We start from the raw sequence: 12,998 nt of genomic DNA on the forward strand, positions 1-12,998 counted from the left end.
TAGGACTGTAAATTTTAAAATAGTCTCGGGTGGGAGGGTGCGGGAAGAAGGACAAAAATGAGGAGCTGATACCAAGGGCTCAAGTAGAAAGAAAATGTTTAGAAAAGGATGATGGCGACTTATAGACACATGTGATGGCACAGTGGAGCGTACGGATTGCTAGGAGGGCAGGAGGGCAGTAAAAGCCCCCAATAAACTGATGTTTTAAAATAGTCTGTGATGCTGTACAAACATGCTATGGATTAGGGGAAAGGCAGATGTCAGCCAGACCTAAAAGCACAATCTTTGATGTGGTAAAAAATAAGGAGAAGTGGAAACATTCGTTGCAGACATTAAATAAGCACAGGCCTAATCGATAAGGTCAACTGCTCCTAATGTCCATCCAAGATTTCTCTGTTCCTTGAACGCATTTCCCTTCTCTCGTGTCCACCACATGTAGTTCAAATCTCTTCACCCTCCTCGAGCCCTCGGCCCCTCATTTCACTGCGCATGCTTACCTCATACAAAAAAAAAATCTAGAAACAATTATGAAGGAAGTGATTTGATTCTCTGCTCATCACCAACAAATGTATCTGTCTCAAGATCCTGCTCACACCAGTTTCAAAGATAAGGGGTTATCTTTCCCCTTAACTAATTCAATAGCAACTTTTAAGTGACCACCCTTTTTTACATTTTTCAAAAATATTTACATTAATGTAAACAAATGCCTTTTGATGAAGTCCTAGTGGGTTACAACTTGGGCTGCTAATCACAAGGTCAGCAGTTCTAAACCAACCATCTGTTCAGGGGAGAAAGATGAGACTTTCTACTCCTGCAGAGTTCGGGTTGCCTTGAATCAGAATTCACTGAATGGCAGTGAGTTTGGGTTGTTTGGGGGTTGGGGTTATGTTTCATTGTTCACCTAACCAACCAAACTCATTCCATTACGTCAGTGCTATCTCATCGTGACCTCAAAGGACAGAGTAGAATTGCCCCTAGCATAGAGACTCTAAGACTTTGACCTTTACAAAAGGAGCACTGGTGCATTAATAGTGATGCGGTGGTTAAGCACACAGCTGCTAACCAAAAGGTCAGTGGTTCAAACCTACCAGCAGCTTCAAAGACAAAAAGGAGAATAGCACAGCTTAGATTAGGAGCACCTTAGTCCTCAAAGCAACATCCTTTCTCTTCAATGCCAAAGTAGGCGTGATGAAGTATTGCTATCCTTGTTCTAAAGAATATCTGGCTGTACTTTTTCCGAGACAGATTTGTGTGTTCTTCTGATAGCCCATAGTAAATTTAATATTCTTCACCAACACCAAAATTCAAAGGCATCAATTCTCCTTTGTTCTTCCTTATTCAGTACCCTGCTCTCCCATGCATATGGGCTCCTGGGAAACATCCTGGTTTGGGCCAGGCACACTCTAATCCTTAAGGTAACATCTTTGATTTTTAACACTTTTCTAGGAGTCCGACCAAGGGAAACATTGTTTGATTTCTTTGCTGGAGCTTGCATAGGTGTTGATTGTGAAACAAAGTAAAATGAAGTCCTTAGCAACCTTAGGTTGTCTCCATTTATCATGATGTTGCTTAATGGGGCCGTTCTGAGGGTTGCTTTTTGCTTAGTTTTGTTTTTAACTTTGAGATGTAATCCATGCTTGATGACTGTGGTTGCTGATCTTCATCATTAAGTGCTTCAAGTCCTCTTAGTTTGCAGCATCCGGAAGGATTACAACTTCGGAAATCCAGTCTATGTCCTACAGTCTTTGTGAGCCAGAATCTGCTCAATAGGAATAGGACTCTCTCTGGAAGCAGACTGCGACATCTTTCTCTCAAGGGACCACTTGTGAGTTAAAGCTTTTATGCACTGCACCATCACCAAGACAAAACAAACAAACAAAAATTCAATGTCACAGAGTCAATTCCAACTCATCACAACCCTTTAGGAATAGAAGTTGTCAAAAATAAAATAAACCTATAAGACTGATTCTGGGGAACTACAGATGTCAACTGTTAAATGATAACAACTACAAAGCAAAAAGAGCAAATAAATGACATAATAACAAAACTTCCAGATTATGAGGAAGAAATACAGTAGAATAGATTGCTTTAAACTTGGGAAGATAATAAGAAATTACAGATTAGCCTAAAAATGAATATTTCTCACCAAAAATACAAAGAAGAAAACCATAAATACTCAGTTAACAAACAATAGCGACAAATAAATTGAGAAGAAAATATGTAAGCAAAATGAAACCGCATAGAAAAATATATAGAACCTAGAAAGTTCAACACCATACCCACATACTGCTACTACCATTAACAACAAAACAGCAACTTCATATTTACTAATAATTATACCAGATGGAAATGCTTTATATGAATCAATCAAGAGCGATAGAGTAGCAGAAAGGATAAAAAATCACCCATCAGCACAGTGTCTACAATAGACAAATCTTAGACACAAAGGCAATAATAATCTGAAAATCAAGGAATGGGAAAACATATAAAGCAAATGGAAACCAAAATAGACTTTAAAGCAAATACTAGCATAAGAGACAAGAAGCAACACTGTCTAACAATTTAAGGATCAAACCAACAAGAGGACATAACCATAATCAATATATTGACACACCCAATAAGAGACTCAAAATGCATAAATCAGACTCTCACAATATATACAGAACACCCACCCAACAACAACCCCATCTTTATTCTTTTCCAGCACACCTGGAACATTCTCCAGAGTAGACCCTAGGTTAGGCCACAAAGTAAGCCTCAATAGACCTAAAAACATCCAAGACTACAAAGTATCTTCTCAGATCAAAATAGTATAAAATTAGAAATAAACAACAGGAAAAATCAAGGAAAACATCAAATACGTGGAAATTAAATGACAGCTTGCTTCAAAACTACGAGGTAATAGAAGAAATTGAAACTGAACCTTAAAATTGCCTTGTCTCAAATGAGAATGAAAGCACAACATACTAAAATAATGGGACACAGAAGAAGTGCTCACAGAACATTATAGCAATAAACACATCCAAAGAAGAGGAAAAACCTTAACCCAGTATCTCTAACAATTAGAAAAAAAACAGCAGAAAGCCTACTATCACCTGAAGAAAGGAAGTGATAAATGGTAAAGACAAAAGAAAAACAGTCGGAAGAAACAACAAAAGTAGAAGTCTTATGAAAAGAATAATATTTTGGACAAATCACTGGCAAATTTAACAAAGAAAAAGGAGACGATGAAAGCAATGCAACAAAGAATGAAATAGGTGATGTCACAAAGGGATCGAGTGATAAAACAAAGGACAATAACAGAATGCTCTGAAGAACTCTACTCCAACAGAGTTGAAAACCTAGAAGAAATTTCTAGAAATACACTACTTAGAGTAGGAGTATCTAATTAGAGAAATTGAACAGATTCATACCAAAGGAAGAAATTGAACAAATCATTTAAAAAATTCCCAATGACATAAAAAGTCCATGCCCAGATGGCTTCATTGATTAATTCTATCAAATATTCAGAGAAGAGCTTACACCAATCCTATTCAAACTATTCCAGAATATAGAAAGGGGATTGGATAGCAAAAACAAGCAGAGATATGACTAAAAAAAGAGTATTTTACATCAATATCCTTCATTAAATAGATGTAAAATTCTCAAAAAGAACCCAGCAAATAGAATCCAACATTATTTTTTTAATTTTTTTAAAAGAACATGACCAAATGTAATTCACAATGAATATAATGAACATAATCTATCATGTAAATAAAACAAAGGTGGGGGTGGGAAATGATCATATTAATTGATGCAAAAAGACATTTGAAAATACCCTTGATGTAAACAGTTAGCATAAGAAGAGCAGAAGGGAATTCTTCAGTGTGGCTGAGCATTTATGCACTAACGCAGTGTCCGGCAGCATGCGCGATGGAGAGACTTGAGCATTTATGCACTACCGCAGTGACCGGCAGCATGCGCGATGGAGAGACTTGAGCATTTATGCACTAACGCAGTGACCGGCAGCATGCGCGATGGAGAGACTTGAGCATTTATGCACTAACGCAGTGACCGGCAGCATGCGCGATGGAGAGACTTGAGCATTTATGCACTACCGCAGTGACCGGCAGCATGCGCGATGGAGAGACTTGAGCATTTATGCACTAACGCAGTGACCGGCAGCATGCGCGATGGAGAGACTTGAGCATTTATGCACTAACGCAGTGACCGGCAGCATGCGCGATGGAGAGACTTGAGCATTTATGCACTACCGCAGTGACCGGCAGCATGCGCGATGGAGAGACTTGAGCATTTATGCACTAACGCAGTGACCGGCAGCATGCGCGATGGAGAGACTTGAGCATTTATGCACTACTGCAGTGACCGACAGCATGCGCGATGGAGACTGAGAACGTCTCCAAGGAGTAACAGCCACAGGAAGGATGCCCTTGCCCACTGCTCCTATTCAATGCTGTATTGGAAATCTTAGCAAGATCAATAAGGCAAAAGTGGAAATAAAAGGCACCCAAATAGACAAAGAAAAAGTAAAAGTAACTCTATTTGCAGATGATATAAACAGGAAACACTAGACTCACGAGAAAACTATAGAACTAATTGAAAATTTCAGCAAAGTGGCAGGGTCCAAGAGCAACCTGCAATATATATATATATATATATATACATATATATATATATATATATACATATATATATATATATATCAGATTCCTTTACACTTAACAAAGAGAACTAAGAAAAGCAGGATTTTCTTTTACAATAACCATATAAACAATTATGCACTTAGAATAAATAAAAACAGAATCACATAAGATATATACAAAGAAAACTACAAAACACTACTACAAGAAATCAGAGAGGCTTACCCAAGTGGAACACTACATTATGTGACATTATGAAAATATCAACATTACCCAAGCTATCTACAGATCTAATGCAACTTCAGTCCATATTCCATCATCATTAAATTAATGAGACATGAAAACTTAACACCAATTTTATATGAAATGGAAAGAGACTTTGAGTAAGAAAAGTACTTAAAGAACAAATTAGGGGGTCTTACACTCACTCATTTCAAAATCTACTATACAGCCACAGTAATCAAAAGAACCTGATATCGGTACAGCCACATAGACCAAATTCATAAAAGGGACAGAAAGGGGCCCGGAGAGTATAACCCTTAGTCATTCTGTGAGTCTGGAACTGAACCCACAGTGTGGTAAAATAATTAGCCATGTAAGATCAAAATGGTAACATTTACCCAACAATAAAGTTCTGAGGATTAGGGAAGAAAGAGAAACAGAAATAGGAAACACAGAGAGAATGCTGAATAAGTAATGGTACATTGAGGGGATTGCAATAGATGAGTTGAAATCAATATGTACAAATTATTGAATGTAAAACTGATGATATTCTCTGTAAGCCTTCACCTGATTCACAATAAAAATGTGTTTCTTTCAAAAGATAATTTCTGCAGCAGAGATCCATTTATATTTTATTACAAATACATGTACTTTATAGACAAATTATATGGCAGCAACAAAATATACCAGAAATAATACCCAAAATAGCATGCAAGTATATCCATGGAGTTAAGAGTGTCAATTCACTATCATGCTCTAGAAGGTACTTCTGTAGAGTTCACAGGCTATGAACTCTAAGGAAGCAGCGTTTCAGTCAACAAAAACATGTGACAGGCTGGAATGCATACTCTGGCCCCCACAAGCAGAGGGGATTCCAGAGAGAATGTCTCCAGAATCAGCTGCCATAAATTCTGTGATCCTTCAGAAGAAAACCAAAGCAGGTTTGGCTGGACCAGGAAAGCCAAAGACTGGAGCTTTCTGATAGTGTAGTCACCAGTGGCCTCTACCCCAATGACCCTACGCCCCAAATGTTCTAGCACAACCTCTACTGTGGGGGCAGGGAGAAGTTTGGGTAAATTTTTCACAGAAGAGGAACTGGAGTTGGTGAAATTTTAAAAATAATTTTCAGCAAAGAAACCAGAAAACACAAAGGTATACAGGTAGAGAAGAGCACGCATTTAGGGAAGGGGCAAAGGGATCTGTATGGGACAGACACGGGATATGGGGAGGAGTGGTATGAGCAGGATCTCAATGTTGTTTGGCACTTCATTAGGAAAAACCTCGGGAGGTAGGCTACACTTTGAAACATTGTAGGGAAAATGAAAAGTAACTAAAAATCTTGAAAAGAGGACAGTATGAGGCTTATAGTATTTCTTCTATGAGATTATGATCCCCTTGAGGTAAGGATGCATCTTATTTATGTCATTAATTATTTATGCCATCTAGGGGCTTTTACACTTTGTTGGAATCATGATTTACATATTGTTGTTTCCCCCAAGCACTTCCATAATTCACTATCTATGGCTATCAATGAATAAAGTAGTTATTCTTTTAAAGTCTTTCAGAAAGATGTACACCAATGAGTGACTATACCTGCTAAGGCAATAAAATAAAAACATTGCTCCAATGAGAAATAGTAAATAAGAAAAGCTGTGGCTAAAGTAGAAGAAATATGAAAAGTGGAGGAAGCACAGCCAGAGTGCTCCTTAGAGGAAAGGATGGTGAGACCTCATCACAAATACTTAAAAGACATATTGTCAGCAGAGACCAGCCCTGGAGAAGGACCGGGCTTGGTAAAGTAGCAGGCCCGTGACAATGAGAAAGACTTTCAACGAGATGGATGGACACAGTGGCTGCATTAATGTCATGTCCTCTTCTGAATCTGACTTGAATTTCTGGCAGCTCCCTGTCAATGTACCGCTACAACCATTGTTGAATGTGCTTCAACACAATTTTACTTGTGTGTGATACCTATGATATTGTTTGATTATTTTTGCATTCTGCTGGGTCACATTTCTTTGGTCACATTCCTTGACCTCTTCCAGTTGGCTAAGTCTTCCAAATTTCTTGGCATAGACAAGTGTGAGCTTCCAGTATATCATTAGCTTGTTAAAATATTTCAATTCAATGCAGGTTGGACTTCTTGATCATATGGTTCATATGGATCATATGGCTCATATGGTTTATATGATCATATGGTTCTTGATCATATGGTACCTTTTGCAATGGTTGAATGTCAACCAGTTTTCTTTGGTAGAGTGGTTCTGTATATTCCTTTCTTTGTCTTTTGGGTAGTGGTGGTGACGATGTTTCAGGGTTCATTTTTTTCTTCACAATTTTATTGAAACTTAATCTACATCTCACATAATTCCATAGTTCAATCATATCAAAGTCTTTCATTGTCTTTTGATGCTTCCAGAATCATTCAATATTTTGCCCACAGAACATTTACAAATCAAGGCTGAAAGCAGAGAATACCAACCACCCAAGGGAGACAAACAACAGAACCATGGGTAGAGAGAGGCAGCGGTAATTATATATGAAGATAATAATAATCTATAATTTATCAAGGGTCACAGGGGTGGGACGGATGGGGAAGGGAGGGTAAAAAGAGGAGCTGGTACTAAGGGCTCAAATAGAAAGTAAATGTTTAGGAAATAATGATGGCAACATATGTACAAATATGCTTGATATGATTGATGTTTTAAAAGCCCCCAATAAAATTATCGTTTTTTAAAAAAAATCAAAGAATACCCCAAAATTGTTGACTTCTGTGTTATTAACTATGTAAAAGCATTTGACTGTATATCATAACAAACTATGGAAAACTCTGGGAAGAATGGAATTACAGAACACTTCATTGTGTTCGTGCAAAGCCTGTTCATAGACCAAGAGGCAGTCATTTGAACAGAATGAAGGGCTACCACAGGGTTTAAAATCAGGAAAGGTGTGTGTGTCAGGGTTGTGTATTTTCACACTTATTTAATCTGTATGCTGAGAAAATCATATGAGCAGCTGGACTACATGAAGGACACAGCATCAGGTTTATAGAAAGGCCTATTAACAATCTGTTATGTAGATGAAACAATTTTGCTTGCTGATAGCAAGGAGGACTTACACTTTTCGATGAAGATCCAGACATGCAGCCTTCAGTATGGATTATAACTCAATGTAAAGAAAGTCAAAATTCTCACAACTGCACCAATGAACAACATCAATGATAAAGATAAAAGATCAAAATTGCCAAGGGCTTCATTCTGCTTGAATCTACAATCAATGCTCACAGAAGCAGAAGTCCAGAAATCAAATGCTGAAGTGCCCTCGGCAAATCTGCTGCACAAAACCTGTTCAAATACATTATGTTGAGGATTGTGCTGTGCCTGACTCAAGCCATGGTATTTCCAATCTCCTCATCTGCATGTAAAAGGCAGACAACAAATAAGGAAGACCATGTAAGAATCGATGCATTCTAATTATAATTTTGGCCAAAAGTATATATTGAAAATACTGTAGACTGTCAGAAGAACCCAAAAAGTCGGTCTTAGAAGAAGTACAACCAGAAAGCTCCTTGGAAGGAAGGATGGTAAGACTGTGTCTCGTAAACCTTGATGATATTATTTAGAGAGACAAATCCCTAGAGAAGGACACCGTGCTTAGAAAACTGAAGGTCAACCAAAAGGAGGAAGAGCATCGAGGAGATGGATTGACACGCTGGCTACAATGGGTTCAAATTGAACAATGATTGTGTACATGGCCCATGGCCAATCGGTATTTCATTTTGTTGTGCTTAACATCGCTATGAGTGGGAACTCACAGACACCTAACAACAACAATATAGAGAACCCAAATATAACTTACTATTTTTAAAACCTCATAAGCATCTGATTTCATCTAGCAAACATTTCTCTATGCTTCCATGGTACCCTAAGGTTATACTCATGGCATTTTACCACACATTTTGTTTACTTGTCTGACATCCTACCAAAAAGAGTTCGAAGATCACTTGAGAGTGGATATTGTGTCTTGGTTCCTGGAGTCTAGTTCAATACCTAGCATATAATAACTGATCTATAGAACAGAGAAGACCAAAGAAGAACTGATATATTTGAATTATGGTGTCGGTTAGGAATACTGAATATGCATACTATGGATTAGCAAAAGAACAAGCAAATTTGTTTTGGAAAAATGTATGAAGAGATTTCATCTCACATCCTTTGGATGTTTTCAGAAAGGATCAGTCCCCGGAGAAGGGCATCATGGTTGGTACCATAAAGGGTCAGCAAAAAAAAAAAGGAAGACACTCAATGAGATGGATTGATACAGTAGTTGCAACAATGGGTTCAAACACCGCAACAATTATAAGCATGGAAAAGGACTGGCAGTGTGTTTTATTCTCTTGTACCTAGGCTTGCTATGAATTGGAACCAAATAGCAGGCACCTACCAACAAGTGCTTATCAATATGTGAATTATCTCGATCATTAAAATTATAAGTGTTCTTGAGTTTTCATATTAGATGGCAAAGATGATTCTTTCCTTGTTGACAACTTTAAACCATGTCCAAAGGAAAGGAGAGAACAAGGCAACTGTTTAAGCAGCACTGAGTCAAGGGTAATGACCTCAGCTACTAACTCACACCTCGTTCCTCTGTAGCCCATCAGTGAACAAAGGGGACAGGGAAGGCTGAGCAGTTACTGTGGTCCATTTGTCCCCACAAGAGCATGGTTCTAGTAAAAGTAAGTGTCATTGTTTTGCAAATTAACTCTGTTTACCCTATTATGTATTTTCTAATTATTAAATCATTTATTAGAGAATGATTGATGTACGTTTGGATTGTGCTAAGAGTTGTATGAGCCCCTAATAAAATGATTTTAAAAAAGAGAATGATTATTCTGTTCTCAGGTGTTCTAAGTGCTGAGGATATAGCAGGGACTGAAAAAATATCTCTGCACCTAAGGAATCCACAGTTCAAATTCCACAAATTCATCAAGAGATCTATGGAGTCTGTCTCTGTAAGCTATAAAGTTGGACCTCTTCTCCACCCAATAATCAAATAAGCAAGCACAGATTAGGATACCATTGCTTCAGAAAACACATGAATGTTTCTGCCTACTCCCTGTCAACTCTCACATCAAATTAGGCATGTAGCCCACAATTGGATCTCTAACATGTAGCCCACAATTGGATCTCTAACATGTAGCCCACAATTGGATCTCTAACATGTAGCCCACAATTGGATCTCTAACATGTAGCCCACAATTGGATCTCTAACATGTAGCCCACAATTGGATCTCTAACATGTAGCCCACAATTGGATCTCTACCACACCTCTCAGCTCTTACTGCTCTTCTCTTTTCCAGGTGCCACGCTCCAAGTCAACTATATCATTTAATACTAAATTATTTTAATACTTTCCTAACTCACCTCTCTACATTTGACCTCTTTCCATACCAATCCACAAAATCTAACCCCTACCCCTAACCCATGACTGCCAAAGCCTGTCTTTTATTGTTTAATAACTACATTTTCCTCATACATATTCAACCCACTTATAATTTATTTTGGTGTAACGTATGAAATGAGGTCATTACCTTTTTTCTATATAGTTAGCCAGTTATCCCAACACTGTTTATGAAATGACCCATTCCTCCACTTCTAATGATGTAGTAGCATCTTTATTTGTACTTCATTTGTATTTACTCCCATATGAACGTGGGCCTGTTTTTGGATGGCCCTTCCCGTGTGCTCCATAAAATTACTGGATCTTTACAGTAACAAACCATGCTGCTTAACAGCTAGTTCTATAACATGCTTTAAAATGTAATAAATATGTTCCCATTATTGCTGTTCCTTTTGTTCCAAATATATGAGTATTCTCATGCAATTATCATTCCAGTTGAACTTTAGAATCATTTAAGCAAATCCATCATTGAGATTTTAGCAGAACACAAATAAGGGTAATAGAGAGTCCCTGGGTCATATAAATGAAAAAATGCTCAACTAGTCACTGAAAGTTTAGCTACCAGAACCAACTTAGAGGCACCTTGGAAAACAGACCTAGCAATTCACTGATAGGTCACAATCTTAAAAGTGCTGGACCCCCATGAGTCAGACTGAACAGCAATGAAAACAACAGTAGGATTATTATAATAACAAAGATAGAGAGTAACAAGTGTTGGTGAGGGTCTGAAGAACCTGGAACCCTCACACATGGATGATGGGAATAACAATAGTACAGTCACTTCAGAAAACAGTTCAGAAAGTCCTCAAAAACTTCAACCTAGAGTCAATGTGTTATCTAGCATGTCTTATGAGAATTAAAAATACAGGACCTCCCAAAACCTTATACCAGGAGCAACTACTGCTGGGTAAGTGTTGGACTGCTACTCACAAAATAGTTGGTTCAAATCCATCAGCAGCTCCAAGGGAGACAAAGGAAGCCACCTGCTCCCATAAAGATTTACAGCCTTGGAAATCCTCTATAGAATCACTGTGAGTTGGAAGCAGCTCATTGGCAGTGGGGAAAAAAAACAAAAACCTTTTACAAGAATGTTTTTAAAAGCATTATGTATAATATTCAAAATGTAGAAACAACCCAAATGTCCATCAACTAATGAATGGATAAAAATATAGTATATCCATGCAGTGGAATATTATACAGCCACGAAAAAGAATCAAGTACAGATAAATGCTATAACATGGACAAAACCTGAAAACACTAAGTGAAAGAACTAAAGTCTACATATTAGAGTTCTTTTTATTTCTCATTTAGTTTATTTCTAAGAAATTATGTGACTCCAATTATATGAGATCCCACAACAGCTAAAACCACAGACAGGAAAAATAGACTAGTGATTTCTTATGGGAGAAAAAATAAATAATGACTGGTAATGTGTATGGAATTTCTTTTAGAGGTGATGAAAATCCTCTGGAGTTAATTTTGGAATTAATTAATTAATTAATCCTTCAGGATTGACTTTGTGGACACACTAAAAACATTGAATTGTGTACTTTTAAAAGTAGTTAATTTTTTATAATATGTGAATTATATTTAAGTTAAAGCATTTTTTAAAAAGCTTTAAGGGCATCCATACACTTAGTTGCTAAGTGCTTCTAGGACGAATCACCAAAACTTGATGATTGCTATCTCTATGACTGCCTTGTCTTCCACTTTTAACTGTGTCCAGAAAAGCATTCACATTTTCCCTAGGTATTTCTCTCTTGTTCTTTTCTTAATGATTAGTACACAGGTTATTAACTCTTTTACTCAAACTACCAACCCTGTCATCTCCCATTTATTCTTAGATTTCATCTCTTAGAGAAAAACATCCACAAAATCCTGTCACTAAGTCGATAAGCTTCATTCTCTACCCCAATCTTCTCTTTCTACCCCCACCACCCCCAATACAAGGAAAAGCTGTTTTTCTTCATCCTCTTCCTTCAGGCTAGTCCCTGTCATGTGTATCCCAAACCTCCATAAATCACCCCTTCCCTCTCATGTCTTTCAGGCTTTTCTTCTGCACTTATATTCAAGTTTCTTTGACTTCAAAAAAACAAAACAAGAAACCATGCCCTCATCAATGATATACCTCTCCATCACACCCCAGGCCTTATGATCTCTGGCTCTTCCTCAAAGGGGAGTCTACAATTGGTGTGAGCTAGGTTGCTGAACCACAGAGCTAAAAGGGGGTGCAGAACTCTGTTCTGAAATACAAAAGTGGCAAAGACTGAAAAAGCTCCTATCCTCTTAGAACATATATTCTATGTGATGGGGTAGAGAGAGACAATAAACAAGTAAGAAACATGAGACCACTGCAGATGGTGACAGCCATGATCAATAAAAAGAAACTGGGCATTCATAAAAGTGATGAGCAGGGGTGAGAGGATACTTAGATCAAATGGTCCAAAATGACCTCTCTGAGGAGAGACCTGGGTAATTCAATGGAGCCGGTCAATAAAATTCAAGAAAAAGAACTTTTGAGACAGAAGAAATAGAGGAAGCAAGAGGTCTTGAGTTAAGAATCAGTTTGGCATCTTTTAAGAACGAAAAAGAACTTCCCCAAACATCAAGACCAGATAATGTTCTAGGTATGACACTCCCATGACTCTGTAGGTTTTCTCCATCATAGAATGTCTA

General features: G+C 37.7%; 1 protein-coding gene across 1 annotated transcript in view; it reads right to left on the bottom strand.

The window, feature by feature from the left end:
* Positions 1 to 12,998, bottom strand: part of MSRA (methionine sulfoxide reductase A) — a 563,445-nt gene that overhangs the window by 473,708 nt on the left and 76,739 nt on the right. The gene's annotated exons all lie outside the window — the stretch shown is intronic.

Source organism: Tenrec ecaudatus, chromosome 8 (assembly GCF_050624435.1).
Source record: "Tenrec ecaudatus isolate mTenEca1 chromosome 8, mTenEca1.hap1, whole genome shotgun sequence".
NCBI lineage: Eukaryota > Metazoa > Chordata > Mammalia > Afrosoricida > Tenrecidae > Tenrec > Tenrec ecaudatus.